We start from the raw sequence: 16,780 nt of genomic DNA on the forward strand, positions 1-16,780 counted from the left end.
GAAGTGTGTCTATGAGCCATGATTTTTTTAAAAATTATATTCTGCTTTTAATTGACTGCCATTCCCATTCCCACAGTGTCAGAAAGAGGAAAGCTGACGAGAAGCACCTGCTCAGGGTCCAAACACAACTCTCTTTTATCAGGAGCTATCAAACAGAGCCTTAAATATTATTGTAATGCAGGATAACGTGGTCCGCGTTAGCATGTGCAGCAGAAAGAGAGTCAAGAGACTCCAGAGTTGGGCTGTAACGTGCACTATGTTTTCTGTCAGCCCATTTCAATTTTTCCAGCCTGCCATGTTGACAGCAAGAGAATAAAGGAGGTCACAGAGGGTGCTGAACATTAAAAATTAATAAAAGAACTATTGCAGTAGTATTTTATATAAGTAACACCATTCACGTTTTCTCATTTAAGCTGCAATTTCTGAATATTCTCCCATACTGTAACTCAGTCTAATAAAACTACAAAATTACAGCATTAGAAAAGTCTTTTGTGTTGTAGTCTTTAAGCATACACACACTGGAAATTACAGTGCTACCTGAAAACAAGTTCAGCTATACCTCAGGGCCTGTTAACATTTCCATGAAACTCTATTTCTAAGATTTATAAATTCATATATAAATATTCACTTGGGCTATAAGCTCAGCTAAGCCTGGGTGGAACTTTCATTTTAAACCACAGAAAAGTCCCTAACATTTTTAAGGGCTTGTACCTCATTTCTAATAGGTTCTATATTAAGTCCCTTCACATTAAACAGTCTGTTTTGAAAATAGCCTTTCTCCATATTGACAAAATTGATAGAATTTTTCTCCTTTAAAGCAGTGTTTGCTTTAATTTAAAGGTAATAGAATCTGAAAAGCAGTTTAAACAGGCAATAGTAATATATTTGAGGACAGAAGCAAGTTTTATAACACAGTACCTTCAGAGTGAGTTATAACAAAACCTAGCCCACCAAAACTGTGTTAAATAATAATGGCTTCAAATTTTAGGAATGATGGAAATATCAAAATGGCTAAATACCATTCCTACTTTTATCAAACATGGCTGTCAAGACTTCAAATGCTGCTTCAATGTAGAATGTCATACAAAATATGCCAGATATTTTTATAAGATTAAAAAAATTACCACAGCACAGTGCTAATACTTTCCCAAGTATTCTCTCGGAACACTGGAGTGTCTGCTTTTAGAAGAGCAGCTTGAATCGCAGATTTTTTTTTTTTAAGTGAAAGCTGAAAAGTATTCAATTTTGGATAGCCACCTGAAATACAGCACATACTTTCCATTGCCAGGAAAAGTGTTTTTCCCCTTCAGGATTCTCCAGCTCTCTATTCAGTCTTTATTCTTTTTTCTCAAAATAAGATTGCTGCTATTTGACATGAAGGTTTTGTTTTGTTAAAATGGGGAAATAATGAGGTACTTGGGGTACTGCACATACTACAGAAAAATAGTCACATTCTGTAATGTCTTTCTAAAGCATATTAGCTAATAAGGGGTAGTGACTAGCGTTGGGAAGACAGAACCTCAGTCAAGGAATGTCAGTGGAATTATTTCAAACATGATTAGTCTGAATTCTAGAGTACTTTAAAGCAATGTTTTTCAAACTTTGGTTCCCAACTCATGAATGTACTATGGAACCAAGTTAGAGAACTATAATCAACATTTAAAAAATCAAGTAGAACAGAAAAAAATGTCAAAATGCTTTGCACACAGATGGGATAAACATTGGTCAAACATCTTTTTCAGTTATATACGTAATACACACGTGTGTGTATATATATATGTATATATGTGTATATTTCTATACTGGGTTGTGATGTAAAATGACTGTTTTATTATGGTTAACTTCAAAAATTCAGGAAGCTACTGATTAGAGGGAGAGCTCTTTGATAAAAGAAGTCATGAAGCCTCCAGAAGTCATCAAAGTTACTTCTATTTGTTGCACTTTAAAATTTTTTATCAAGAGCAAGAGATTTCAAGTTCTCATCCTCAGCTTTGTTATTTTAGAAATTGCCTTTTTCCAACTCATCTATAGATGATTAGAATCGGGGGGTGGGAGCTGGTGGGGGCAAAACATATGAACCACATTCATAATGGAATGATTTATAAACCTGAATTTCAATTGAAGAAATATCTGGCAAGATTCATGCTCCATGAGTCCATTAAAGGTTGAATTATAAAATTAAAAGTGATTTCATAGTAAGAACAATATCAAAAGTAAGCTTAGTCAGTATTCATAAGGAAGTTTTTCATGAGCCAAGATGGCTAATTAAGCTCTCCACCATACAAATACTTCTGTCTAAATTACCGACTCTTAAGTATCATCATTCCCTACCTTTCTTCTGTAAAGTAGGGACTTTACACTGCAAGTTGTTACCACCTCACTTTCCTTTTTCCGGAATCCATGCAGAAAACTTTTTTTTTTTATTATCAAACAACAGTTAGTTCATATGTCACCAAACAGTTGAGCAGATTATTGCTGTGTTTTGTTTCTAGCGGGAGATTCCATGCCTTTAATTTCTCTGGAAGAACCACTGATCTCATCAGTAACATTATTTATGAACCCCATCCTTGAGTGAATTACTGATCATTTTTCCTAGTTTTAGTTTATTTATTTTTTTCTTTTTTTAGTTTCAAATTTTGACCTTCTTCTTGGCCTTATCCACAAATAATGGAGGAATGTAAAGATAGCCCTTCACTCAGTGATTACTATCACCTAGGTAAATGGCGTCTTCCAACTGTGGTGTGACATTTTCACAGTCAGTCTTCCCTGTGGATAAGATTCTTTGAGATGTGGTTAAGAATGAGTCCTGAATGACATACCCAAAGATACATCTTTCTTGCAACTGACTTCATGAGGATGGTATTTATTAATTTCTAGCTGCTTTAGGGGAAACAGTGATCAAGTATCTTTCAGGGGGTAAATTCATTTGAGGGACTTATTCCTTGTTGTGTTTTAAGTGTCTTTCTGTTGATGGGGGATGGGCATATTTTTGGAGTTTGTTGTGTAATTCCATTATCCTGTATATATTTTGTTTGTTATACATAGAAACACAGACACATACCCACACATAGGGAAAAGATATGAAATTTTTCTGCAGAAGGCACTTTGAAATGATGATGGATGCTTTAGACTCAATTAATTCACTTCCTATAAGCTTGGAAAATAAAATCGTTGTTTTACATTATTTTATTTACCACGCTTGTTCTATTTACTCAAAAAAGGAAATCTTGTTCTCAATTTCAATTTTGGATGGCTTTTTGAAATTATTGTCTGTGCCAACCTGCTCAGTTAAAACAATAGAACACATTTTATTTGACAGTAATACCTAAAAATTCTAATACTGATTTCTGAATAATTCAACAAAGATGGCCTTCAAGATTTGATCTCTATTTCAGGAACCCAAATTTACTAATTACATATAGGATATTACAGATTTAAGAGAAGATTGTGTATTTCTTAACAAATGACAATGGCATACTCCATAAATGCCCTTATATTCTCAAATAAATAATGAATGATTTGAAATCCAGCTGCTTGGGCTATTAGGCACTGAACTCTGAGTTCTCATAGTTACAAGCCTCCTAAAGGTGCTTTCATTTTAAAATCAATATTTCATGTTCGTGTTTTAAAAAGTTACTTAAGCATGATTATTGGGACCATATAGTGACTCAGCAGTGTTGAACTCAGGTACTGGGCATTACTTAAAAGCAAATTTAATTTAACCCATTCCACTCATGAACTTAAACTTATTTTGATGTATTTATTAGTTTAATTTTGTAAAATGAGGACAATGACAGAACACATAGTAGATTGAAAACCCAAAAGTTACAATTTGCTTTGAATAGCTATTTACACACATGCAAGCAACTGAAGATTTTGGCAAGATTACTTTAAGTTCTTACACCATACATTACAATTATATCATAAAGTGCAGTATTGGATTTGTTTTTTTTCTTATGAGGAGCTGTTGTTAATGGGCTGGACTTTTTTTATTGTCAATCACATAATTACTGATGCATAAAATCCTTTTAGAAAAACACGCCTACTCACTGTCATAAAATTTCGACTATCTATTGTCACCATCTTTATCAATAAGAGCTTAGGTTTTAATACTGAAATATCTAAAATAACCTGAAAAATAAAGGTAACATTTAAATGAATAAAAAAAGCACTGATAAATTATGCCAAAAAAGAATAATTAAAAGGAGAACCTTTCACTTTATACTCACTCATCTCTTTTCTTTTTTGTCTGTGTGTGTACAAAATAATGCAAAAAGATATAGTCTATTATTCACATAAATATTCTTAGGCCATCACAAGTTTAACTGATCAAATTATTAAAGACCTTGTTATATAAATATATGTAGTATATTTGCAGAACAGTCAAAGTAGGCATATCAAATAAAGATGCTGAATTACAAATTTCATTATAAATTATCAGTTTGGTTGAGAGAAGCTCACCATTAGAAGTATTCTCATTTAAATCAAGCTCATTTGAATATATTCATGTACAGATTGACAAAGAATCCCCTTTTGCATTATATTGCCTTTCCTGGAGCCCGAATTTTACACTGTTTGGCTGTCGTTGGTCTGTTCAGGAGATCAGAGCCCTAATAATAGATTTTTGACGGTGAGCTCGCCTGCTACCTGCCCCACACAAATCCTCACTGTTCATGTTTGCTTCATGGCAACAAAGCAGACAGAAGGAAAATGCCAAGTGCTGAGTTTGAGGTACAGCCTTGCCTTGGCTTGACATTTCAGCAGAATAGCAGTTTATGAGATGCATAATTTTTCATCTGGGACTCAGCTGCCATATTCATAGACGCTTACAGCTCATCGACGGACTGGAGCAAGGGCAAAGGTTTAAAGCATAGATCAAGGTCTACATCCTTTCCTTAGGTATTTTAAAATAACTATTGTCCTGCAGATAAATGGTAAAATCAAAAAGTATTTAAGAGCCAACACATTCATGGCCATGTGGATATTATATATGTTTCCTTTTATTCAAAATTAGGAAAATAAATTCATGTCTATATCACCTCCTAAGAAAATATTCGATAGACTTTGTAAACCAAAGGACTCTGACAAGCATAAAAGAAAACTTACCTTTGCAGCAGTGCTAATGAATTATTAAATTTCTTTCGTCTGTATGTGTATGTGTGCGTGTGCGTGTGTGTGTGTGTGTGTGTGTGTGTGTTTTCCATAAAGAATGACTTCAAGCTTGAAATTAATCAAAAAATGTTCTATTATGAAAGTAAAACTAAGGAGTATTGTGTCACTGTTTGAGATTGAATTTAAATATTCACAGATTCATGCATATCTACTGTACTAAAAAATCAGTGTAGGTACACGTCAGTGACTGTTTAATTTAGAACTACACATCTCTGTAAGCTTCAGAAACAGTTCACCATGTCACCGTCTCATACAGAACAATGGTACAGTACATTGGATTAATTAAAGAAGCCCTTGCAGAGAACTGAGTTCTCAGTATGTCAAGATTTCAGTTTTATGTTAAATATTTTCTAAAGGCCAGACCCTTAAATCTCAGGGGCTGTACCAAGCAGTGAGCTGTGAATTTAACCATAGGCTAACTGCTAATGATAAGGAAAAGAGTCCTAGTTGAGGCAGCTGTAATACAGTCATTGGATTAGGCTATCAATCACTCAGCTCCCTAAGGAAAAGGGGAAGAAGACCAAACGGTGAAAAGGGAAATTAGGAAAGGAGGGCATGACTAGAATGAGATTCCTCACCATCCTTAACCATTCCTCGGCTTAAATCCCCAAGCATTAGACCAAACTCCCCAGCATTGCCCAGACTATAAAGCCAACACATTTATCCCTAACATCGAGAGAACTATCAAACTGTCATTGGCTCTCAGAAGCTGAATATCTTAAAACCTGATAGAAGCAAATGCCTGATTACATAATCAAAATTAGATTAACCCTTAATTTTTGGACTTATGATTTATACGTACAATTATTTTATGTGTAAGGATTTATGTATGTTGTCAAGGGAAATATTCTTATTTACCTTCTAATCTGGAGCCAGTTTTAACTTATAGAAAGCCCTGTTGTGAGGTGAGATTCTGGTAGATCAGTGGTTCTCAAACTTCAGTGTGCCCCAGACCCTGGAGGACTCATTAGAATACAGGTTGTTGTGCTCCTACCTGAGAGGTCTGGGAAGGCCTGAGAATCCACATTGAACGGTAAATGAAGAAAGGTTAGTGTCATTGAGTATTTTGATTTGAGATCTTATCTCCAAAATAGTGCCAAAAGATTAATCAGTGGTAAAATCCAAGAAACATGGTATTCCAGACACAAATTTAGAATCTCTGGCCACAGCTAAGTCTCTGAAACAAATTGTGACAAATAGGATCAGAATTCATTCTTAAGAAAAGTAGTAGAAGAGGTGCCTGGTGGCTCAGTCAATTAAGCTTCCGCTTTCAGCTCAGGTCATGATCCCAGGGTCCTGGGATCAGCCCTACATTGGGCTCCCTGCTTAGTAGGAAGCCTGCTTCTCCCCCTCCCTCTGCTGCTACCCCTGCTTGTGCTCTCTTTCTCTCTGTCAAATAAATAAAATCTTTAAAAAAAAAGAGAGAGAACAGTAGTAGAAAACAGTATTTGAGTGTTCAGAATAGAAAGAATATGTCACTCCATTTAAAATTAAATGTTTCCCATTATAAAATAAATAAGTCATGGAGATGAAAAGTACAGCATAGGGAATATATTCAATAATATTGTAATAACATTGTATGATGACAGATGGTGACTGCACTTATGGTGGTGAGCGTTGAGTAATGCATAGAATTGTCAAATCACTATGTGGTACATCTGAAACTAATATAACATTGTATATCAACTATACTTCAAAAATGAAAAAATTTTTAAGAATTAAAGTTGAATACAAACCATGTTATGCAAAGAAAATCCATTCTAAGTGCCACTAAGTAGTCCTTTGGAAAGGAAACAGGTGTCAGAGGCAGACGAGGGTAAAATTAAGCTCATGATTGTGCAATACCATGTTTTTCTTCTAACATATTGAATAGTAACAGTTCTCTCCCAGAACAAACACTTACATATCAATGAATGTAGTTATTTCCTCAGACTCTTAAACTGTAGGAGACAGCAGTATTGGTAGCCTCCTGCTTTTGTCTCATCCTTTATGTTTTGCCTGTCATCCCCATACAGTGGCATCCTTTTTATCAGTAGAAGGGAAGGGATAACCAATGTCGTGGGGAGAAGTTGTTTCAATGCAGTGTCCTTGCCATTAGCATAGTTATACTACACACTGAGAGTCTTCCAAAGTTACGTTTATAGACTGTTGGTAATACTGTTTGTCAATCATAGAAGCTTCCTGCAGTTTTCCTGAATGAAAGAGTGTCCTGGTAAGCAGCCCCAACAATTTAATACTATCTGAATCCCTGATAGCATATTTTACCCCAAATTCTAAAAGGTCTTTAAGTGTGGGGCATAGTGCATTCTCAAGAGACCCATCCAGTGTCTGATGCTCAAAGGTGCAGACTGCCCAGATGACACAGGACTGATGATAAAGGAAGGATCATACTAGAGAAGGTAACGGAATCTGGTCAGGCCAGCTTAACTTCACTTGCTATGCATTTGTAGAGTCTAATACTTTGATTCAATGTGTGTAAGGATTTTATACCCATTATTTTAGTGTTCTTCAAATTTTTATGCCCACGAATACCCCACATTTAAAAAAATATAAATTATGTACTCCTTACCCATTTTAAGTCAACCTTACAAATTTTAGCCATAAGTTTAAGTGATAATAAAAGACATAGTCTCCCACATTCTGCAAATATTAATTCTTAAGATGGAATGGCTACATTATTCTTTTAAATAAACCTAATAGAGTCTCAATAGCACGGTGACTTTATACTCATCATGACTCATTTAAAAATACATAAACAGGCTTGAAATAATAGTTGAAAGTTTTACATAATTTTTTCCATTGAACTAGTATTTCCAGTCAACTTCCTCACCAAATTTTATCCTGTTTTCATTTAAGTTTGAACATCTTTTATGGATTGCCCTATAGAATTTCTCTTTAACAAAATGTATGTCTATAATATGACATTTATATTTTTTAAATTTCTAGGTTAAGGCTTTAATGGTAATTTTTCTTCTGTATTGTTCTAATTGACAATTTATACTTTATCATAATATAAATTCATTATAAATAATGATAATTATTCAACATAAAAGTAAATTTTATTGGAAATACACTTGAGGAAAATATAGCTTCTTAAAAACAATTAAATCATATATTTCTTATTGATGCACATTTTTCCTAAAAATGACAGGATTGGCATTATTCTATTCTACTATTGTTTTTTGGATATGAATATTGAAAATCTTTGTTCATCTAAATAATTAAAGGGGACTGCAAAGAGTTTTATTATACTCACTTAATCCAAATCTTTGAACACTTTCCACATCATAAACTAAAAGTTACTTAGCAATCTTCACCAAACACAATTAGGCAATTTGATGAGCTCCTCTTTCAGTTTTGATGAAGAAGTAACTTGGAAGTCACCTGACTGTCAAAAATATTTGTTACCCAATCATAAATCACTTCTTTAAAACCAAAACCAATAGTTTGAATTATCATTTTGTTTGATACCCCAGAATTTTTACTGTTGAGCAATATGTCATTATAATATTTGAGATCATTGAGAAATAAGCTTTTTTTTCCCAAGATAGAAAGGACTGTTAAGACATAAGAGTTGGAAATAAAAGAATCAGCATATTTTAACTACTCTTTCTCAGGCATACAAAATTTAAGATAAAATAAAAAATATAAGATATAATATAATGGAAATCAAGGATCTAGAAAATGATTCCCTAAGATTAGTTTGCCCATGGGATACTTACTTGCATAAGAAGTGCAACACTGGATATACATCCTTCTTTGAGAAGACCACTAGGTTAGTTCATCTAATCTTCACACAACCTTATGACAACAAAGCAGTGCCTTGGTTTTCCTTTTTATGTCAATTTGACTATGTTTCTTAAAATAGCACCAGTAATTTTAAGTAAATTTTCATGCATGGGCTAATAAATCTCAGTATATATATAAGTTAATATGTGCTAGTGGTAGCATTTGAAATTTTATATTGCCAGACTTTTGTGTTACTGGCAAAATCAGTCAGCATTTCTGCACTCCTCAGCACTGGCTATTCAAACAATGAGTAGCAGCTATATAGGAATATCAGGGCCTTTGAATAATATGATCTTTATTTGCCCAGCACCATATTGAACACTTTATATGCATTCTTATATAAATAACTCTATGATGCAGACATCACTGGCCCCATTTTATAGCTTTAGAAGCTCAAACTCCAGATGGTTAAGCAACTTGCCAAAGTTTACGTAGCCAGGACATGTCATAGTTTGGATTCAAACTCAGATCTGTCTCCAAAGATGAACTGCTAGTCATTTTCATAAATGTCTTAATCCAATATCTGCCATGATAAGTCTCTGTCTACATGTAATATACTCATTAAATTCTAATAGGCTATGAATGTCATTTACTAATGCAACATTTATTCTATCTGGATTTGAAAATCTGTGAATGTACTCTTCTGTGACCATTGTCAAAATCATGGCCTTATTATCTGTATCACTCCATCACTATATTGGAAAATTGAGCAAGGAGGTGAATTAGGGAAAAATTCTTTAATTCCTTCCAAAGAACAAAAAAATGACAGGAAGCATTCAGGCATTTTTCTTAAAGTGTAAACATGCAGCGTTTGCTTGAAGTGAAGCTGTCATCAATTCAGCAATAAATAACCTTATTTCTTACTGACTTAGATAAACTGTATGAGGGCTTGGTCCAACTCTGATACTGAGAAAAAACTTTGGGTGTCTTTTTTAATTTCTTCTTTCTAATCTTCAGTCGGTTACAAATGACCATGTGTTCCTGCAACTGTCTCACCTTCTTTTTGGACAGATCCATCTTTTTCCCCAGCAGCAGTGTCCTCTCCTTTATAATTTCAACTGAGCTTGCAAAAAGCACCACTAAGTAATTCAGAGATACTACTTTTTCATTAGGTGGGGAGAGAGAGAAGGACGTTTTGAAGGTGGCGAGGTGAGGAAGAAATTGGACCAAAAACCCTTGCAAAGCCCCTTCTGAAAGGGAAAAAAAGGAAACTGCACCATTTCTCACTTTCCCTCATTTAAAACAAAACAAGATAAAATATAGATAAAATTAAATTAAAATAAAATAAGAAGATGAAACTCTTTTAGCACACACCTGGCATGATATGATATGAGAAATTTTGATCAGTTTAACTTAATTTGAAAAGTGTATAGATCAGAAGTCAAGAGTTCAAGGAATGCTTCTAAATTGCTCTCAGTTCATTTAACACATCTGGTTAATGACAGACCTGTTTGGATTATAAGCTTCTTAAAAGTAGGAGCCATTCCGGTTTCTTCATGATCTCCTCTAAAGCCTAGGAAAGGCATAGACACATTGAGACATGAAAGACACACCTTTTGATCCTTAATATTTAGCTGTGTATAACTGAGAAGGTTTGGGAAATGATACTACCTCTTAATCTCTGACATCCAACTTGACTTGCTGGTGAACTTTTGGTACCTGAGTAAGAAATTTTAACTAACAGAATATAGGCCATCTTATGATATATTCAAAGTGCTGAAAGGAAAAAAATTGCAGCCAAGAATAGTCTATCCAGCAAGGCCATCATTCAGAATAGAAGGAGAGAGAAAGAGTTTCCTGGACAAACAAAAGTTAAAGGAATTTATGACCACTAAACTAGCCCTACAAGAAATGTTAAAGGGGACTCTCAGTGAAAAGTAAAGACCGCAAGCAAGAGTAAGAAAAGTAGGAAACACAAAAGCAGTAAAAATAAGTATATCTGTAAAAATCAGTCAAGGGACTCACAAAATAAAGCAATGTGTAAAGTATGACACCATACACCTAAAACACCAGGGGGAGAGGAGTAAAGAATGGGTTCAAACTTAAGCAACCATCAACTTAATATAGACTGCTATATACAGAAGATGTTATATACAAACAGAATAGTAGCCACAAATTAAAAACCAGTAATAGAGATGCAAAAAAAAAAAAAAAAAAAAGAGAGAGAGAAAGAGAGAGAAAGGAATCCATCTATATCACTAAAGAAAGCCAACTAAGCATGAGAGAAGAGAGCAAAAGAAGAAAGAAGTAGAGAAAAACTACAAAATAACCATAAAACAAGTAACAAAATGACAATAAATACATATCTATCAATAATTACCTTGAGGGTAAATGGACTAAGTACCCTAATCAAAAACATAGGATGACAGAATGGGTAAAAAAATAAGACCTACAAGAGACTCATTTCAGACCTAAAGACACAGGAAGGTTGAAAGTGAATGGATGGGGAAGCATTTATCCATGCAAACGAATATGAAAAGAAAGCTGGGGTAGCAACACTTATATTGGACATAATAGACTTTTAACAAAGACTGTAGCAAGAGATAAAGAAGGACACTATATCATTAAGGGGACAGTCCAAAAAGAAGATATAACAATTGTAAATATTTATGCACCCAACTTAGGAGCACCCAGGTACTTAAAACAGTTAATAATAAACATAAAGGAGGTATTCAACAGTAATACAATAATAGTAGGGAATTTAACACCCCACTCACATTGATGGACAGATCATCCAAACAGGAAATCCACAAGGAAATGGTGGCTTTGAATGACACACTAGAACAAATAGATTTAACAGATAGGTTCAGAACATTCCATCCAAAAATGGCAGAATATACATTCTTTTCAAGTGCACATGGAACATTCTCCAGAACAGATCACATATTACACCACAAAACAAGTCTCAACAAACTCAAAAAGATCAAAGTCATATGCATCTTTTCTGACTGCAGTGCTATGAAACTAGAAATCAACCACGAAGAAAAAATAGGGGGAGAGGTTAAATAAGATGCTACTAAAGAGTGAATGGTTCAAACAGGAAATCAAAGAGGAAATCAAAAAGTACATGGAGACAAATGAAAATGAAAGCACAACATTCTAAAATCTTTACTATGCAGCAAAAGTAGTTTGAAGAGGGAAGTTTATAGCAATATAAGCCCACCTCAAGAAGCAGGAAAAATCCCAAATAAACAACCTAACCTTACTTCTAAAGGAGCTAAAAAAAAAGAACAAACAAAACCCAAAACCAATAGAAGAAGGAAATAATAAAGATTAGACCAGAAATAAATGAAATAGAAACAAAAAAACAGTAGAACAGATCAATGAAACCAGGAGCTGGTTCTCTAAAAAGATCACAAAATTGATAAAGACTCCCAAAAAGAAAGAGAGGGAGAGAGAGATAACTTAAGCAAAATTGGAAATGAAAGAGGAGAAATAATAACCAGCACACAGAAATACAATTTTAAGAGAATATTATGAAAAATTATATGTGAACACATTGAACAATTTGGAAGAAATGGATAAATTCCTAGAAACATATAACCTCCCAAAACTGAGTCAGGAGAAAATAGAAAATCTGAACAGACCTGTTACTAGCAATGAAATTGAAGCAGTCATCAAAAAACTCCCAACAAACAAAAGCCCAAGACCAGATGCTTCACAGGTAAATTCTACAAACATTCAAGGAAGAGTTAATATCTGTTCTTCTCAAAGTATTCCAAAAAAAAATAGAAGAAGGAAAACACAAATTCATTCTACAAGGCCAGCATTCTCCTGATACCAAAACCAAATAAAGACACTATAAAAAAGAGAACTACAGGCCAATATCTCTGATGAAATAGGTGCAAAAATCCTCAACAAAATATTAGCAAACCGAATCCAATAATACATCATTCACCACAGTCCAGTGGGATTTATTCCCAGGATGCCATGGGTATTTCAGTATTTACAAATGAGTCAACATGATACAGCACATCAACAAGAGAAAGGATCAAAGCCATATAATATTTCAGTAGACACAGAAAAAGCATATGAAAAGGTACAACATCGCTTCATGATAAAAACTATCAACAAAGTGGTTTGGAGAGAACAAAACTTAACACAAAATAAAGGCCACAGATGATAAACCCACAGCTAATATCATCCTCAGTAGAGAAAAACCGAGGGCTTTCCCCCTAAAGTCAGGAACAAGACAAGGATGTCCACTCTTACCACTTATATTCAATATAGTACTGGAAGTCCTAGTCACAGCAATCAGAGAAGAAAAAGGAATAAAAGCTATCCACATTGGCAAGGGAAACATAAAACTTTCACTATTCACGGATGACATGATACTATATATAGAAAACCCTAAAGACTCTACCAAAAACCTACTAGAACTGATAAATGAATTTAGTAAGTTTGTAGGATACAAAATTAAAATACAGAAATCCATTGCATTTCTATACACTAACAAGCAATGAAAAGAGAAATTAGGAAAGCGATCCCATTTATAATTACACCAAAAATAAAATACCTAGGAATAAACCAACCAAAGAGGTGAAAAACCTGTACTCTGAAAACTATAAAACATCGATGAAAGAAATTGAAGAGAATGTCTACAAATGGAAATATATTCCACGCTCATGGATTGGAAGAACAAAAATTGTTAAAATGTCCGTACTCCCCAAAGCAATCTTCAGATTTAATGAAATCCCTATTAGAATACCAAGCATTTTTCACAAAACTAGAACAAACAATCCTAAAATTTATATGGAATCACAAAGATCCTGAATAGTCAAAACTTTAATCTTGAAAATGAAAAAACTTGAGATATCATACTCCAGATTTCAAGTTGTACTACAAAGCTGTAGTAATCAAAACAGTACAGTACTGCACAAAAAGAGACACATAGATCAATGGAACACAATAGAAAACCCAGAAATAAACCCTCAATTAATCTTTGACAAAGGAGGGAAGAAAAAGCCATGGGAGAAAGACAGTGTCTTCAACAAATGGTGTTGGGAAAACTATATGGCCACATGCAAAAGACTGAAACTGGATCACTTCCTTACACCATACACAAAAATAAATCTGAGGTGAATTAAAGACCTAAATGTGAGACCTGAAACTATAAAATCCTAGAAGAGAACACAGGCAGTAATGTCTCTGACATTGGCCATAGCAACATTTTTCTAGATATGTCTCCTGAGACAAGGTAAATAAAAGCAAAAATAAAGTGTTGGGACTACACCAAGATAAAAACTTCTGCACAGCAGAGGAAATGATCAACAAAACTAAAAGACAGCCTACTGAATGGGAGAAAATATTTGCAAATAACATATCTGATTAAGGGTTAGTTTCTAAAATATATAAAGAACTTATCAAACTCAACACCCCAAAACCAAATAATCCAATTAAAAATTGGGCAGAAGACATGGACAGACATTTCTCCAAAGAAGACATACAAATGGCCAACAGACACTTGAAAAGATGCTCGACATCACTCATCATCACGGAAATCAAAACTACAATGAGATATCACTTCACACCTGTCAGAATGGCTATAATCAAAAAACATAAGAATCAAGTGTTGGCAAAGATGTGGAGAAAAAGGAATCTTCTTGCTCTGTTGGTGGGAATGCAAACAGGTGCAGCCACTGTGGAAAACAGTATGTAGATTCCTCAAAAAATTAAAAATAGAACTACCCTATGAACCAGTAATTACACTACAGGGTATTTACCCAATGAATACAAAAATACGAATTCAGAGGGATACATGCATCCCTATGATTATTGCAGCATTATTTACAGTAGCCAAACTATAGAAGCAGCCCAATTGTCCATCAATAGATGAAAGGATACAGAAATATATATATATATATACACACACACACACACAAACAATGGAATATTATTCAGTCATAAAAAGAATGAAATCTTGCCATTTGCAACAACACGGATGGAGCTAGAGAGTATAATGCCAAGTAAAATAAGTCAGTCAGAGAAAGAAAGATGCCATATGATTTCATTCATTTGTGGAATTTAAGAAATAAGACAAGTGAACAAGGGGGGGATAAAAGAGATAGAGAAACCAAAAAACAGACTCTTACTATAGAGAACAAACAAATGGTTTCCAGAGGGGAGGTGGGTCAGGGGATGAGTGAAATAGGTAAAGGGGATTAAGAGTACACTTGTCATGATGGAGTAATGTGTAGAATTGTTGAATCACTACATTGTATACCTAGAACCAATATAAATAACACTGTATGTTCACTATACTGGAATTAAAATTAAATATTTAATAAAAAAATAATATAGGCCATCTTACTAGGTACTAGATGCTAAGAGTTTTTCATGTGTTATGTTGTTTGATCAGTACAACAACCTGATCAGTTGGTCACATTTATTTACCTGTTTTACTGAAAAAGAAACTGAGGTACAGAAAAGTCAAGTAAATTCTGTAATGTCACGCAGCTTGTATCCAGATATATTGGGATTCTTGCTATCTGGCTCTTAATATTATGAATTTAACCACTATGTTATAGTTACTTCCCCACCCCTGTTCATTCTGTATTAATTTACTCTATTATGCTTTTGTAATATTCTCAACATATTGTAGGATGAAAATATCAAGAGACCCACTTTTGTATTTCTTAAACAAAAAATATCAGCCTGAAAATAATCTATGAATATAGCACTAAGATTAATCACTGTTTAAAAAAAATTCACAGGAATGACAGGTCACAATTACACTGTAAGTGGTCTAGTAAACCTCCCAGTATTCCTATTAACCTCTGGGTTTCATGCATTTCTCATATTAATATACTAAGAAATAGCACAAAGAAACATATGTACTTTTCAAGGGAGATGCCAAAGGTTTAATGGATCAAATTGTTTCTGGATTTTCGTTCACTAGTTCCAAATGTTTGGTCTTTTACTTTAGTGTAGTGGAATATTAAAATGGAATTATAAATTTCTCTATTAAATAGTGTAAAATAAAAACATATTAGAAATGAATTGAGCTAACAATAATAGTTTGAGTGGTTGAAATATCTTTTTCTTTAGCCTTTCTAGTTCCCTAAAGCCTTGTTTTAATAGCAAGTTTATACTAGATGAGAATAAGGTAACTTTTTTGTAGAAATTATGTGTATGTGTACGTGTGTGTTTTTATATTTGTTCCTTGTACATTATTCTAAATCATTCCCAAAGGCTTTTCTTTAGTTTTACCATTTTTATAGGTTTATAATATAAACCTATAAGTAGGGATCACCAGGGTCTTTAGTGTGATAATAGTCACCTAAGGAGATTATTAAGTAAGCTCATCCTGGGCTCAGAGAGTATCTAATTCAGTAGATCTGCGATGAGACTAGGATTGTATACGATGTTTTTTCCTCAAGAATCTCAGGATTCTGATACCCATTGACCTTCAATCTTCAGTTCTCATCTTAGGGGTGGGGGGATTCTAATACGGAGAATGCCACCATTATAAGACATAATTTATATAATAAAAATTTGAGGTATTTATTTTTTGAGAAGGAATTGAACCAATTATATAGGTTGAACCAATTCATAGGTTAACTGTAGTCAATGATCATTCTCATTTTAGTAATTAAAATGTAGTAACTTAGATTTTAAATGAGTAGACCCTCAGGTGGACTCTCTAAAATCCTCACTCAAATATATGAAGATAGAAGGAGTATAAAATATATATGAAGATATAAGAAGTATAAAAAATTTCAAAGAAACAACAAAATGTTTACTTCTCATTTAGTTGGTTGTCATAATTGTCAAGCAATTTTCACTAACTTTCTATTTGGTGAGCTTCATTGATGGGTAT

General features: G+C 33.8%; 1 protein-coding gene across 2 annotated transcripts in view; it reads left to right on the top strand.

The window, feature by feature from the left end:
* The window catches only part of DPYD (dihydropyrimidine dehydrogenase), a 788,803-nt gene that overhangs the window by 578,422 nt on the left and 193,601 nt on the right, over nucleotides 1-16,780 (top strand). The window lies entirely within an intron of this gene.

The sequence above is a fragment of the Ursus arctos genome, unplaced genomic scaffold, assembly GCF_023065955.2.
Source record: "Ursus arctos isolate Adak ecotype North America unplaced genomic scaffold, UrsArc2.0 scaffold_12, whole genome shotgun sequence".
NCBI classification, from domain to species: domain Eukaryota; kingdom Metazoa; phylum Chordata; class Mammalia; order Carnivora; family Ursidae; genus Ursus; species Ursus arctos.